This window comes from Carcharodon carcharias, chromosome 4 (genome assembly GCF_017639515.1).
Source record: "Carcharodon carcharias isolate sCarCar2 chromosome 4, sCarCar2.pri, whole genome shotgun sequence".
NCBI lineage: Eukaryota > Metazoa > Chordata > Chondrichthyes > Lamniformes > Lamnidae > Carcharodon > Carcharodon carcharias.
Window position 1 is genome coordinate 110,401,416 of NC_054470.1, and position 16,132 is coordinate 110,417,547.

The 16,132-nt window shown below is 43.2% G+C and overlaps 1 protein-coding gene across 2 annotated transcripts in view; it reads left to right on the forward strand.

The window, feature by feature from the left end:
- The first annotated feature begins 3,569 nt into the window (after positions 1 to 3,569).
- Positions 3,570 to 16,132, forward strand: part of lpar1 (lysophosphatidic acid receptor 1) — a 116,320-nt gene continuing 103,757 nt past the window's right edge. Inside the window, exon 1 of one of the 2 annotated variants that reach the window (XM_041186637.1) lies at positions 3,570 to 4,520. The gene's annotated coding sequence lies outside the window, so the exon portion shown is untranslated. The remainder of the gene's footprint in view (positions 4,521 to 16,132) is intronic. The other variant, XM_041186636.1, reaches the window with a different exon arrangement.

The following is a 16,132-nucleotide window of genomic DNA, read 5'->3' on the forward strand; positions in this document are numbered from 1 at the left end:
ATGAGGGGCATAGATAGGGTGGATAGGAAGGCACTTTTTCCATTAGTAGAGGGACCAATAGCCAGGGGGCATAGATTTAAGATAAGAGGTAGAAGGCTAAGAGGGGAGTTGAGGAGAATTTTTTTCACCCAGAGGGTGGTGGGAGCCTGGAACTCACTGCCCGAAAGGGTGGTTGAGTCAGGAACTCTCGTAACATTTAAGAAGTATTTAGATATTCACTTGTGTTGTCATAGCCTCCAGGACTATGGGCCAAGCACTGGAAAATGGGATTAGTGCAGTCAGATCTTTGTTGACCAGTATGGGCATGATGGGTCAAATGGCCTCCTTCTATAAACGTCTATGAGTCAATGAGAATGAAACATTTATTAAACAACAAAAGATGAACTATATTATAATAGTCCTTCACCCACAACTATACCTTTAAAGATATATACAGAGTTGTAAGGATAATACAAGTTACAAAAATGATCATATGCTTTAACGTTCATAGTAAGTACGCAGTCCATGTAAACCTATAGGCAACCTGTGGTCAGGCACATCACAATCTGAAACCAAGTGACAGATGCCACCTCAAACAAATGCTATGGATCTCTCCTCAATTCTCCCCAGACGCTTGTCACACCATGAAGCAACTGGTCTCACTGCACTCCGCCTTTCACACGAGGGTTTCTTATCTCTACTCTCTAAGAACTCGCTTTGGAATCTTCTCCCAAACCAATACTTTCTAACAGACGTCTTCTACAAGGGTCCTCCTACAGGGTTTCAATCTCTGTTTATGATGTTCCTCTCCCCTGGTTCACCACGTGCATTTAAGCTTTCTTCCATGCACTCTCTCTCACTGACTCAGCTGTCAACAGTACACCACTGCTTCACATGCCCATAGTAAACAGTTCCAGACCGTCAGCTGTCTCCTTGGACCTTCTGGCTTCTTGCATGCCTATATTGCTTTAAACCGGCTCCCTGCAGCTTTCATCTCTCCAAGCTTGAAGCTTGGAGCTTTCTGCTCCTTACTTTCACTTCCACAGAACAGAACCTCTTCCATATTTCTGTCCTTTGATTAGAATGTCCTCTTGGGACCTTTCCTGTTCCCCTCCCCTGGATTTGGGGGCTTCATTCTTTTGGTTTCTGGAACCAGCTTTTGCTGGCAGCTGCTTCCAACTGAACTCAAGCTGCTTTTCTTTCGTTTTCTCTTTCTTTTCCTTCTCTTTCCTTTTCCTTTTGCCTCTAACCTTTTCAATTCCAATTCTCTTTTTTTCTTTTGCCCCCAATTCAAGTATTTTCTGTTCCTTTTCATGTTCCAGCTGCTTCATTCGCAACTGGATCTTAGCTAACTCGACTGACTCACCCCCTGGAGAACATGGTCTCTCTGTTATCCCTTCCAGTTACAAATGTTGTGCTATTACCTCAACTATATCTGCTTCCGTCACCCCTTCATGTAATTCTAACTCTAACTCCAGTTTATCTGTCAATCCCATTAGTTACTCGGTTAATTTCCGTAAACCAGTCATGGTTACATTTTCCAACTGTAAAAAAAGGTGTTAGCAACTTCCAGCACCGTTTTAGTTTTAGTTTACCAATGTCTAAGAAACCTGGTCTCCGTCCTTTGATCTCATACCAATTATTATTCCACATCCAATCAACCACTACCCACAATTCTTGGGGGGGGGGGGGGGAACAGGAAAGGTCATGAGGGCATCTGGGAACAAACCAAAAATACTGGAAATCCTCAGTAGATCTGACAGCGCCCGTGGAGAGAGAAACAGAGTTAACGCTTTAGAGAGATGGCCTTTCCTCAGACTCACATGGATGACATAAGAACTGAAAGAGTACAATTATCAGGGAAGGCTGATCAGGCTGGGGCTCTTTACCCTCAAGAAGAGAAGACTGAGAGAGGTTGACCTGGGTGCTTTGACAAAGTGGACATGGGTGAGTCCAGAACTAGGGGACACTGTTTTAAAATTTGGGGTTGCCCTTTTAGGACAGAGAGGAGAATTTTTTTCTCTCTGGAGGCTTTGGAACTCTGTGCCTCAGAAGGCGGTGGAGACGGAGTCACTGAATATTTTTAAGGCAGAGGTAGATAGATTCTTGTTAGGCAAGGGAATCAAATGTTATTGGGGGTAGATGGGAATATGGAACTCGAGACACAAACAGATCAGCCATGTTCTTATTGAATGGCGGAACAGGCTTGAGGGGCAGAATGGCTTACTCCTCCTATTTCGCATGTTCGTATTAAGGAGTCCTTTAAACTTATGAAGGGGATTTGATTGGTTAGGCACAGAGAAAATGTTTCCACTTGTGGGACATCCAAAAATGAGGGGCTATACATATAAGACGGTCACTGATAAACCCAGTAAGGAATTCAAGAGAAACCTCTACTCAAGAGTGTTGAGAATGTACAATTTGCCATCACCAGGAGTGGTTGAGGTGAATGGAGGAGGTGCATTTAAGGGAACATACAAAGGAGAGAAATGAATAGAAGGATATATTGACAGAGTGAGTTGAAGTAAATGGAGTGGTAGAAGAGGCATGAGGGCCAAATACCCCGTTTTTGCACAGTTAAGTTCTGTGCAATTCTTTCATTGTTGGTCTATTGCCCCTCCTGCACTGTCTAAAAGAGTGAATGGACCTGCCAACTGGATCGCTTTAAGGCCATCTGCTTTCGTGTGAGATTTCCACGGACTTCCCACTTTCAGTCTTATTCCAGAGAAAGATGAAGTACTGAGTCATAGTACTGCTCCGTTACAACTCCGGCCCTCTTCAGGGACGGAGGTCGGGAGCAAGACGGGCCTCCAGGTTTAGAAAGGAACGCGGTTTTTGCAACAGAGGTATTCGAACAAGTTTTATCAGGGGCTCAGAGCTGTACAACGCCATGACTAGGAAAGTAAGCTTGTGCTCAAGTTCAAATCATTTGATGCTCACATATTTTAATCGGGAGCTTTGCTCTTGTTTTTAGCAAAGCTAGACCTAAGAACAACCAGCACCCCCTCCCCAACTTTCAGTATTGTGCAACTGAACTGGCAGAATCAAAATAACAAGCGTCTTTCTCTCTTGAGCTTATTGAGTGGAACAGTTACCCTGCAAGCGCTTATAACATGCACCTTCAGTCAGTATTTTGCTTTGATTCCTTTTCTGTGTTATGTTAATATGCCAACAATGTTGTTTTCCTTTGAGTTGCAAACGATTTGTGACCTCGAATGACTTTCACGAGGTTGTGGGGATGCAGCAAGAACAAGAAACAAAACTATTTCACCTATTGCCTCCTTCCATTTAAGCCTCCATAGGTTTTATTTCTGGCTGACTGAAAGGCTTCCAAACTACATATGCAAGACATTCAAGGAGGGATAGAAAAAAAAGGCGGTCATTGCCAAGTTGACGAAACCGGCCACGTTTTCTCCAGGATGAATAAAAGAATATTTAGAGAAAGAGCCAACTTTTTAACTACCTACCACATGAATACATCTGTGTCTCTCTCTCTCACTCCTCTGTCTAGTGCGGATGCTATCTAAAAGATATGATTAAGATTTAAGTGAGAGGTTAGAAGGGGGAAGGTTAGGTTTTGTGAAACAGAAAGAGGTGAATATACATAACTCAGGCTGCATCCAAAATGTGTTTGCAATTAAGCCCCAGCCTACTGGCGGCACGGGGCTGACGTCAGCGCCTGGCTGGTCCAGCCCAGGGGAGCCGAGTTTCAGAGAGTTCGGTACAGGAGAGAGAGGAGAGGAGCGCAGTTTGGGCGCAGAGAGAGCGAGAGGAGCGCAGTATAGGTGCAGATAGAGCGAGAGGAGCGCAGTATACGTGCAGAGAGAGAGAGGAGCGCAAGTGTGGGCACACAGACAGACCGGGAAAGAGAGCGTAGTGTGGGCGCAGAGAGAGAGAGAGAGACCGGGAAAGAGAGCGCAGTGTGGGCTCAAGAGAAGAGAGACCGGGAAAGAGAGCGCAGTGTAGGCACAGAGAGAGACCGGGAAAGAGAGCGCAGTGTGGGCGCAGAGGGAGAGAGAGACCGGGAAAGAGAGCGCAGTGTGGGCGCAGAGAGAGAGAGAGACCGGGAAACAGAGCGCAGTGTGGCCGCAGAGAGAGAAAGAGGAGCGCAGAGAAAGAGCGCATTATAGGCGCAGAGAGAGTGAGATCGGGAAAGAGAACGCAGTGGGAGCGGAGAGAGCAGGAAAACAGCGCAGTGGAGAGAGAGACGGAAAACGGAGCGGACCCACTGACTACTTAACGGAACAATAAGACGGACACCTTCTGTAGAGCCAGAGTTAGCAGAGCTGGCATTTGCTTCAAGAAGACTGTGAAGGGGGGAATAACCCCAGCAACAATCATTAAAAATAGATAATTCTCTCTCTCTCCTTGTGCGTGAAGATGGTCCTATTTCTCCACGGGGTTACACTGAGGCTGCAGAGTTTCTTGCAGGATTAAAAGGAATATATTTACTGTCAAGTGTTCTCATTAAACAGACGATACTTTTCCTGTTGCTCTTCCTGCAGCCACTCGAGTGAGAGCGACAGAGCGCAAGACACCAGGTAGGTGTTCCAGCCTCCATATCTTTCTATTCTGATGTCTGTTGATGTATATTTTAATTATTGACTGCCTGGTTGTGTTATGTAATTGATTCCATTTACTCCAGCAACAACTTATGGTGCCAAAGTTAACTGGGTTTCTTGTCATCTTTGTTTTAATTTTCTTTTAAATGTGGCTGTAATTCGGGCAAGTTTTCACTTGAGTTTGTGAAATAGTGTCCATTTTAATTTTTTTTGTGATAATTTCAACCAGCAGATTTGCAGTGAGGATTTGGACAATGGGGTTAATGCGGGGCTGGGTGTTGAGGGTGCTTAGTGAGTTTAACATGCACACAACTGGACTGACTAAGCTGAACTGTGTAAGTGGGCTATTGGAATTCATTTTTGGTTTTGTTCCACTTCCTTTCAGCCTCTCAACAACTTTCAAAGTGAAGGTTTGTGTCCAGTCGAAATAAAATGCCTGTGGAGACTGGTGGCTGAGTTGGGCTTAAAGAGCGAAGTGGAACAGGGTCAATTACACTGAGAGTGGTGGTGGGGGGGGGGGGGGGGGCGCGGAGGTGGTGAATGCATCCTATAAACTATCCTCTCCAGGTTTAGCACTGAGTGGGGAATAAGTACAGCAGGAGGCCATTCAGCCTTTCCAGCCTATTCTACTATTCAGTTAGATCATAGCTGATCTGTACCTCGATTCCTTTTGACTATCCCTTAATACATTGAACTTGGAGTACAGGAGCAGGCCTTTGGAGCTGGCTGTTCAGTGCTGTTTTTTGTGCTGTCAGGAGTTGCCTTCTAATCTACATTATCTAACCGTGACACACAATCACAGAATGAGTACGCCACAGAAGGAGGCCATTTGACCCTATTTCTGTGGTAGCTGTCCAACGGAGCAATTCATCCACTGCTCTCCCCCACCCCCGCCTTCCCTCGTAGCCCTACACCTTCTTCCTTTTTGGATATTAATTAAGCTCTCCTTTGAATGCCTCAGTTGAATCTGCCTCCACCACACTCTCAGGCAGTGCATTCCAGATCCTACCCACTTGCTGTGTGAAGAAGTTTCTTCTCATGACGCCATTGCTTTTTTCGGCCAATTATCTTAAATCGGTGTTCTCAATCTTGTCCTCGATGCTTCCATCAATGGGAACAGTTTCTCTCCATCTACTCTCTCCAGACCCCTCATGATTTTGAATACCTCCATAAAATCTCCTCTTAACCACCTCTTCTCACAACTTCTCAAATCTATCCACATAATTGAAGTTCCTCATCCCTGGACCCATTCTCGTGAATCTTTTTTGCACTCTCCCTATTCCCTTCACATCCTTTCTAAAGTATGGTGCCCAGAATTGGACATGATATTCTAGCTGAGGCTTAACCAGTGGTTTCTACAGGTTTAACAAACCTTCTTGCTTTTGTACTCTATGATTCTATTTATAAAGCCCAGGATACTGTATGCTTTATTAACCATGCTCTCTCAACCTGTCCTGCTATCTCAATGATTTATGCACATATGCACCCTGGTCCCTCTGCTCCATCACCATCTTCTAGAATTATACCCTTTATTTTATATTGCCTCTCTGTGTCCTTCCTACCAAAATGAATCACTTCACATTTCTCTGCATTAAATTCTGTCTGTTGCTTTTGTGCCCATTCCACCAACTCTTCTAGTCCTTTTGAAATTCTACATTATACTCCTCACAATCCACAATACTTCCAAATTTTGAATTATGAGCAAATTTTGAAGTTGTGCATGCTGGAACAAGTTGTGCCCTGTACGTCTAGGTGATTAATATGTCAGTGACTGAAATCTATCATTCTCAGTATTGAAATTTCCATTTGATTTCCAGCCTTAGCAGTTGTTTTGAGAGACCACTGCAGTTTTCCACTACCTTTTGTGTAAGAAGTGCTTCCTGATTAACTTGTTTTTGGAACAGGGGTGTGATGCATTGGAACCACTAACTTGGAAAGTTCACCTGTAAAGGGTGCACGGGTTTTATTGAGTTTTCCCCTTGTCACCTCTGAATGATTAATTAGGTGACTTTGAGGAGTTAGTTATCACTTGCTGGGTTCACACATCAAAGCCCAATCTCATCACGTTTAATTCACTAGTCTTGATACTTCTCCAACAGAAAAGTAGTGCCATCCTTGTGCATTAGTGGAGTGCTGCATTAATGTGTAGAACCACTGGGCTTGTATCGGTTTCTCCACAGTTGCTGCATTCTTTGGTTTTGTGAAAGGGGCAATTCAGTCCTTGACTTTTATGGGATGTAGGCAAACACGGATTCATACAGCATTGCACTGCACTTGTGTTAGATTGTAAAACCGGGACCTTGCTCACTGCCTTTTGCATCCACTTTCAATGCTACAGTTCTGGGATAGTGTGATGTTTTCTGCCTCCTTCCCCCTCTGATCATACTTCAAGAATGTCCCAAATGCTTTACCCTGGTTTAAATATTCTTAACACTACTTTTGTGGAGTCTTGCAGGTCACATTTGTGAAGTTGAAATTGGGGACAGGGGAATGAAAATATGGCACATTAATATTAATTTTCCATGCATTCTTTCAGCAGTATTATCCTTTAAATTTTTTGACAAATTTCTTCATGTTTGAGAGAGGTGCATTCGCGCGCATATACATGCACATACATGTTTGCACATGCATAAACATGCACACACTGTCCCAGTGACCTGTTTTGATGAGATTGAAAGTGTCTCAGCAAATATTTTGTCCAGCATTGTTTGAAGATTTAAAATTTGCCTTACACTTGTCCATTTTTATGATCAGATTCAAGACATAAAGAAAAAAACAATTAACTGTTTAGTTACATTCTGCTTTGAATTTAATAACTAGTTTATTCTTTTAAATGCATGATGCAGCTGCTTACAGTCATGCAATGATGGCTCTCAATCCAAGATTGTAATGACCATACTCTTATGTCTATCCATTCAGAGATGATGTTATGGCATTCATTTTTCATAGATAATAAACAATCCTGGTTCCCTGTAAACTTCAAAAATTAATTCATAGATCCTTAGCATGATGCAGCATAGGTGGAGGCCATTTGGCCCAGTGTGCTAGTGCTAGCTCTTTGAAAGTGTTACCCAATTTGTCCCACTCCCTCCTGCTTTTTTCCCCACAGCCCTGTATATTTTTTTAGTCCCTTTTGAAAAGTATTAATCCAATTTCAATTTGGAAAGTTACTGTTGAATCTGCTTCCACTACCCTTTCAGGCAATGCATTCCAGGAATTGGATGAGATGTTTAAATTTGTGACCATTGAATCTTGAGGATGCCATTTTATTAATTGCAAGACTTTGAGTGCTAACTTTTGGATCTAATCGACTGGTTATGTGGGAATTGTGAATATATGTGTTTGTAAAAAATTGACATTGGGTGAGGGAAAAGTAAATTTAATTTAACATCAATAGAGACGGATGAAAGGCAGCTATCCGGTGTTGTAACCCCCAGAATCGGATAGGTACAGTAAAGTTTCTATTTGTGGCTTGAGATGGTGTATTTTTTTTGTTAATCCATTTCCCGTCGTGTGACAGTTTTTTGGTTTGTGATTTGAGTTCTGATCTCAGCTGAAACACTGGTGGATGGTGACCACATGTAAGATAGTCCTTTTCCCCTCTTTTCCTTTCTCTATTGGCATCTATCTTGTTTAACCCCTTCTCTTGTCAAATACAGGATGCTTAAGTCAAAGGCCAAAAGTTGCACAAAAAAACTACATTGTGTGGCAAAAACTTTGTACAAATTCCATTCAGAATTACAACGAATATATGTAGTTGCGGACAGGATCTAAGCCATTCCTTGAGGCACGAAGTGTTAATGATCTCTACCCGGTGCTTAATCTTTCCTTGGAGAATGAGGCATATTGAGTAGTGCTGCCTCAGTGATAAACACAGTTTTGCGGAGCATGCATACGTAGACAGAATTTAATCTGGTTGAGGCAACTATGTGCAGGTTAAACCTGTCTTTTGATACATGTTTTATCTGCTTTTATCAGCTTTCTGAACAGAGGAATCAAAATTTGTGTTACAGCTTGTCATTATGATGACCTTGAATTCCAGTGCAACCAGCACAATATTTTGTGATGTCATTAGTCAGGGCAGGGCTTGTAAATGGCCGACAATTCTGCTTCTCCTGCTACTTATTCTGTAAATGTGAAGGAAAATAAGGCAGAGAAAATGCTTGGATTTCTCAAACATCTTTGACGTCTTGAGGGCAACTGAAACCATTTCAGGGAAAATAATATATACTGTTCACTGTTGTCATGTAGAGAAGCACAGCAAGATCCCATGAAAAGCAAGGAGAGAAACAACCAATGACGTTCTTTTGTGGATGTTGTATGAGGTCTTGATGTTGAGACTCCCTTCTTATTTTGAACCGAGGCCATGGGTTCTTCTATACCTACCTTAGGGGGTAGACACAGCTTCAGTTTAACTTTTTTTTCCTGTGCCTAGTGGTGCATGAGGCACATGCTTAGATCTGTTTCTATAGCTAGATTTTTCTGGAACAGGTTGCTAGCCAAGAGGTGCCTCTCTGCATCATGCATGGCTGACCAGGAAACTCCTCCACTTTTATTGGCTGGCGTTGTGGAAGGATTTGGTCATGTTATGAATGGACCTGCCACAGTCACCAAGTCCTGAAGTAGGACTTGAACTCAGAACTTCTGGCTGAGAGGCAGGGACACTACCCACTGTGCCACAGAATCTCCTCCTTAGTTTATCACCTCATCTAAATGTCATTACCTCTGACAGTTCAGCACTCCTTTGATACTGCCCTGAAGTGCCAGCCTCGTATTGTGTGCTCAAATATCTGGAGTGGGGCTTGAACCTGCAACCTGCTGACTCAGAAGTGAGACTGCTACCCATTGAGCTAATGCTGATGTATCAAGCAGCTGCCTATACTATATCAAGCAATTTCTGATTTAGAGAAGGTTGATTTAGCAAACTTCCCACTTTAACCCAGATGGAGTCCAGCATTACTGGTTGGGTTGCTATTTTAAAAAAGTTGTTGGCCGGGGTGTGACTACCTCTCCATTGCCACAGCCATTACCTCTCCATTGCCACAGCCATTATTGAGGTGATGGGGTATCAGACAAGAGCAACTTGTGAGGGGATCCAGAATTAGGTTTGGCGACCCTCAATTTTGTGTGGCTTGTGATCGTTTGAAAATCCACAAGAAAATAATCTGACAGAACCAAAATAACATCTCAGATTCCTTTGTACAAGATGCACTGCAGCAATCCATAAAGGCTCTTCTGGCAGCACGCCCAAACCTGTGAGCTCTGGCATTGGGAAGGACAAGGGCAGCAGGGTGCAAGGAAGCACCCTCACTTCTAAGTTTCACACCATCCTGACTTTTAATAAATTCATTCACGGGATGTGGGCTCCGCTGGCTGGGCCACTATTTATTGCACATCCCTAATTGCCCTTGAGAAGGTGGTGGTGAGCTGCCTTCTTGAACCTCTGCAGTCCATGTAGGTACACCCACAGTGCTGTTAGGGAGGGAGTTCCAGGATTTTGACCCAGCGACAGTGAAGGAATGGCGATATATTTCCAAGTCAGGATGGTGAGTGACTTGGAGGGGAACTTCCAGGTGGTGGTGTTCCCATCTATCTTCTGCCCTTGTCCTTCTAGATGGTAGTGGTCGTGGGTTTGGAAGGTGCTGTCAAAGGATCCTTGGTGAATTCCTACAGTTCATCTTGCAGATGGTACACACTGCTGCTACTGTGTGTCGGTGGTGGAGGGAGTGAATGTTTGTGGATGTGGTGCCAATCAGGCAGGCTGCTTTGTTCTCGATGGGTCAAGCTTCTTGTGTTGTGGGAGCTGCACTCATCCAGGCAAGTGGAGAGTATTCCATCACACTCCTGACTTGTGCCTTGTAGATGGTGGACAGGCTTCGAGGAGTCAGTAGGTGAGATACTTGTTGCATGATTCCTAGTGTCTAGCCTGCTCTTGTAGCCACAGTATTTATATGGCTAGTCCAGTTCAGTTTCTGGTCAATGGTAACCCCCAGGATGTTGTTGGTGGGGGATTCAGTGTTAATGCATTGAACACCAAGGGGCGATGGTTGGACTCCCTCTTGTTGGAGATTGTCATTGCCTGGCACTTGTGTGGCGCGAATGTTACTTGCCACTTGTCAGCCCAAGCCTGGATATTGTCCAGGTCTTGCTGCTTTTGGACATGGACTGCTTCAGTATCTGAGGAGTCGTGAGTGGTGCTGAACATTGTGCAATCATCAGCGAACACCCCTACTTCTGACCTTAATGATGGAAGGAAGGTCATTGATGAAGCAGCTGAAGATGGTTGGGCAGCGGAACTCCCTGCAGTTGATGTCCTGGAGCTGAGAAGACTGACCTCCAGCAACCACAACCATCTTCCTTTTTGCTAGGTATGACTCCAACCAGTGGAGAGTTTTCCCCCTGATTCCTATTGACTCCAGTTTTGCTAGGGCTCCTTGATGCTACACTCTGTTAAATGCTGCCTTGATGTCAAGGGTAGTCACTCTCACCTCACCATGGGAGTTTGGCTCTTTTGTCCATGTTTAAACAAAGGCTGTAATGAAGTCAGGAGCTGAGTGGCCCTGGCAGAATCCAAACTGGGTGCCATTGAACAGGTTATTGCTAAGCAAGTGCTGTTTGATAGCACTGTTGACATATATTTTTGTTTCTCCATGATGGCTGGGTCAAAATCTTGGAACCCTTACTTAATAGGGCTGTGAGATTTCCTACATGGACTACAGAGATTCAAGGATAATGTCCTTTAAGAGCTGTTCAAGGGAATTGGGGATGGGTGATAAATGTCTGCCCTGCCAGTGACGCCTAGGTCCCGACAATTGATAATGTAATTTTTAAACTTGCGTGTGCTGGTTCAAGGAATACAGAAAGTTAGCATGTAGGTACAGCAAGCATTTAGGAAGGCAAATGGTGGGGTTGCCTTTATTGTAAGGGGATTGGAGTACAAGAATAAATAAGTCTTGCCACAATTGTACAGAGTTTTGGTGAGACCACAGCTGGAGTACTTTTGTGCAGTTTTGGCTTCCATATTTAAAGAAGGACATACATGCATTGGAGGTGGTACAGCAAAGGTTCACTAAATTGGTCCCTGGAATGAGGGGGTTGACCTATGATGAGAGGCTGAGTAAATTGCGCTTATATTCTCTGGAGTTTAGAAGAATGAGAGGTGATCTTGTTGAAACCTACAACATTCTGAAGATGTTTGATAGGGTGGACGCTGAGAGATTGTTTCCATTGGTCAGGGAATCTAAAACACGGGGACACAGTCTCAGGATTAGGGGCAGATCGTTTGGGACTGAGATGAAGAGAAGTTTCTTCACTCAGATGGTTGTGAATCTTTGGAATTCTCTATCCACAGGGTTGTGGATGCTCCATTGTCGAATACGTTTATGGCTGGGATAGATAGATTTTTGGTCTCTTAGAATCAAGGGATATGTGGAATGGGCAGGAAAATGGGGCTAAAGCCAAAGGTCAAACATGATCGTATTGAATGGGGGAGCAGGCGCACTGGGCTGTATGGTCTATTCTTGCTTCTATTTCTTATGTTCTTAAAATCTCCGATTTTGATTCCTTGAACTGGAAACTGAATGAGCGACATCAATGAACATTTTGATGTGAGCATATTTGTGATATGTGTGTAGAAGAGTTGTATCAAGCTTGTGTGTGATAATGGTGTGGTTTTATTCAATAACTTGTGTGTCCAAAACTTGGGGAGTTTGTTTTGGTCAGCTGGCCTATATTTTTGAGCTGCGTGGCAAATACAGTTCTGATGTAAATATATAATAAATAGTAATTCAGAGCGCACGGGAAATGATAGCTTTCTATAAATCAATGGCACGCTTTAATTTTCTGCTTTTTGGCAGAGTCATTCTGTTGGAAAAATGACAGCTGTAATTTTTGCTTGGATAATAAGTACTTTGTAATGTAGTTGTATGAAATGCATCATTGTAGTGAGCTGAAACTGCTGTACATTGGCCTCGAATACTTCTGTTTTACTTTAAGTTTCGCATGTCATTTTCTAGAAAATGATTTGCATGACAATAGTTTATCATTCAAGTGGTGGAATTAATTGAGATTGTAGAATTATCTTAATTTCAACTAGCTGGGCTAGTCTCTCCCATTGTACTTTTTCTACTTTTCTCTCCCAATTGCCCTTCTCTTTATTCTTTCATGGGATATAGGTATTGCTAGCAAGCCCAGCATTTGTTGTTAGGAGAGGGCAGTTAAGAGTCAGCCATGTTGCTGTGGACCTGGAGTCACATGTAGGCCATTCCAGGTAAGGGTGGCACCTAAAAGGCATTAGTGAACCAGATGGGTTTTTACAACAATCATTGATAGCGACTGTGAAACTATTACTGAGACCAGCTTTTATATTCCAGATTTCTTTTAAGTAACTGAATTCAGATTCCACTATGGGATTTGAACCCATGTCTCCAGAGCATTAGCCTGGGCCCCCAAATTACTGGTTCAGTGACATTACCATTACACCACCTACTCACCCATCATAGGGCCTGCTCCGTTGTAGGTGCTGACTTGTGGGGAGGCAAGGTGTAGTAGGTCACTGCCCATGTGGGCAGACTTTGAGTTAAGATAGTTGAGTACGAAAAGGATAGTCAACTCCTAGAGACTCCATGAGGAACCATCTGTTGCCCACATGTGTATGGTTAACAATAATGTTCGCGATCACTGGAGCACTGACTGTCTTTACTGATTTGACCTATTTTCATGTTACATGTAGATGGACCTGTTAAAGTTTTTTTTAAAAAAACAAGACATTAGTTTTAGTGCTAAATAAACACTGGATAAAAATCAAAGTTTGGGGGTGGGCGTGGTGGGTGGGTGGGGAGGTCAGGACAGGGTGTGAATAGGCACCATAAACCTGGCTAAATTCAGAAAAAAATCAATAAAAAACCACTTTTAACCAACAGATGCTCAAAATTAAATTATTGAAAATTACATGTGCACCACTGTTGTTGGAATTGCCATCAGATTCTCATTTAAATCATAGTTTCCTTTTAAATTTAGAAGTAAATTTGAAAAAAAAAAATGCGCATGTACTGTTGTGTTTTAAGCCATTTCGCCACCATTACAATGGGATAATTGTTGGAGGTTACATTTGGGGGAATTGGTGTAAATTTGCTTTTTTGTAACCAATGCCTGGATGCGTATGACCCGTGTTAGCCTTGATAACTCTGTGCTCCTCAATCAAAAGCAATCAGTGTTGTTATTTTATTAGGGAGTGGGAGTTCTCGTTCAACACCTAACTAGGAGTGACAGATGGACATATTCTGCAGTCTAAAGGACACAGCCTACTGAAATATCTGAGGAAGATCCTGGTCCTTTCTTTTTCTGGGGAGGGGCGTGGGGGATAAAAAAAAACAAGAAGCTGCGCATTCTCGCTTTATTTTCTTGGCAAGAATTCGACGTGGTCAGTCCAGCATGCAGAAAAAAATTGGTGAATTTTGCAGGGTGTTGGCGGGTGGGCGGCGGTGTTGAGTTGGTTCCCCTCAAAATTGAGAGGAATTCCCTTTTGGTGCACGGATTCACCACTTGCGGGACAAAAGGAAATTCTCCGCATCAGTTAGTTTAAAACTTGATTTTAAATGAGCTGGGTTCATGAAAAGAGTTTGAAGCGGCGGCTGAGTGATCTGTAGCAAAAAAAAAAATGGTTTATTTCTCTCCATGGAAGCTTCAGAACTGAATCCAGATGCATTGTAGCGATCAGGCTTGGCAGATCAAATGATGCAGTTCGATGTTGGAAATGGAAATGTTCACTTAAAAGGTAAACAAACTCACAGTAAACAAGAGCACAAAGAAACCTGGTTTCTGATGCAGGCGTAGCATCAGATAACTGTGCCAGTCCAGGTATCAGGGTGGGAGGTAGGGGTGGGGAGAGAGGGGATCTACACTGTACCTGTTATCCGGCCTTTCATTTCCTGAAGTAATCCCTTGTTCTGGCTCCAGTTGAAAAAAGCTGGAACTCTCGATTCACTGTGTCTGCTTAAACTGGCGCTAGTAGGTTTGGTTCTGTTGGTATTAATTTGGATTTCATCCTAATCAAGCCTCTCATAATCTGAAAACCACATGGCACAGCCAACAGCAAACGCTTTGTGCAAAAGTTTTACTTTCCCTACAAGCCTGTTTGGGGCACAGTTAAATCGCATCCGGTCCTCTTTACTCAAAAAAACCTGGAACAGATGTTTCTTAGGCTGCCTGTAAGTGCCATTCAGCATAAAATGCATGAAATGCAACATGAGCCTGTGAAGACATAATTAACAGTGCCTTGAAACATTAAAGGTGGAGACTCCAGTGGATCTTGATGAAGTACAGTTGTAAATGCTTGTGTTGCCAGGACAGTGGGCTTCTGACGAGCATTGGTTCACTTAGAAAATGTTGGGACAAACGATATCAATCTTTGGACTTTGGAGTGACCTTTATGGCCCTCATTAATTGTTGAGTCAACAAAGTTAATGGTTGTGTTTTTACTTGTTTGCAGTGGGATTGGATTCAGTTGGGAACAACTGCTGGCATTTAGCAGTGGACTCACTGTGTTCTAGTTCACCAGCCACGGGTTATCTTTCATTCATTAGTGAGATACACATGTTAGTTTCCTTTCTGCCCTGAGTTTTTGCCTTTAAAGCAGGATCATGAGATAAAAATTGAAACAAAAGCACAATAAATCAACGTTGACACTTGTTTACAGATCAAACATTCATACTTTGCTTTGAAGTCCCCTTATCCATGCCTTTGCTACCACTAGACTTGACCATTCTAAAGCTCTCCTGGTTGGCCTCCCATCTTTCACCCTACGTAAACTGGCAATTCTCTGAAGCTTTGCTGCCTGTATCATAACTCGCACCAAGTTCTGTTCCCCCCTGTGCTTGCTGACTGATATTGGATTGTGGCCTGGCAATGCCTCGAGTTTAAAAATTGCATTCTTGTTTTCAAATCCATGCAAAGCCTTGTTCCTTTCTAATAATATCACCACCTTCAACACCTCTTTGTCCTTTTGTCTGTGACATCTTTTGGTTATCTCCACCTATCACCGGCCCTTTATCCAGCTCTACTTGTGTCCCCCCCACCCCACCCACCGCCCTAAACCAGCTTATATTTCACCTCTCTTCTATTTTTACTTAGTTCTGCTGAAGGGTCATTTGGACTCGAAACGTTAACTGTGTTCCTCTCCGCAGATGCTGCCAGACCTGCTGAGTTTTTCCAGGTATTTTTGTTTTTGCCTTGTTCTTTCTATCACTTTACCCATCTCTTGCTCTCCGAAATCTCTGCGCTGCCCCAATTCAGGACCTCTTGTACATCCCCAGTTTTCACATCTGCACCATTGGTGGCTCTGCTCTCATTTGTCTGGGCTTTAAACTCTGGAACTTGATCCCTAAACCTCTCAGCTTCTCTCCTCCTTTAAGGTGCTACATAATACTCACCTCTTTGATCAATGTTTTGGCTATCTGGTCCAACATCTCTTTCAGTGTTAAGTTTTTGCTACATTTAGGACACTTTTTTTATAAATGAAAATTCTTGTTCTGAATGCACTAGTTCTAGTGGAATGATGAGCTAAGGTGTGGTAAAACGCTGGTTACCTCCGT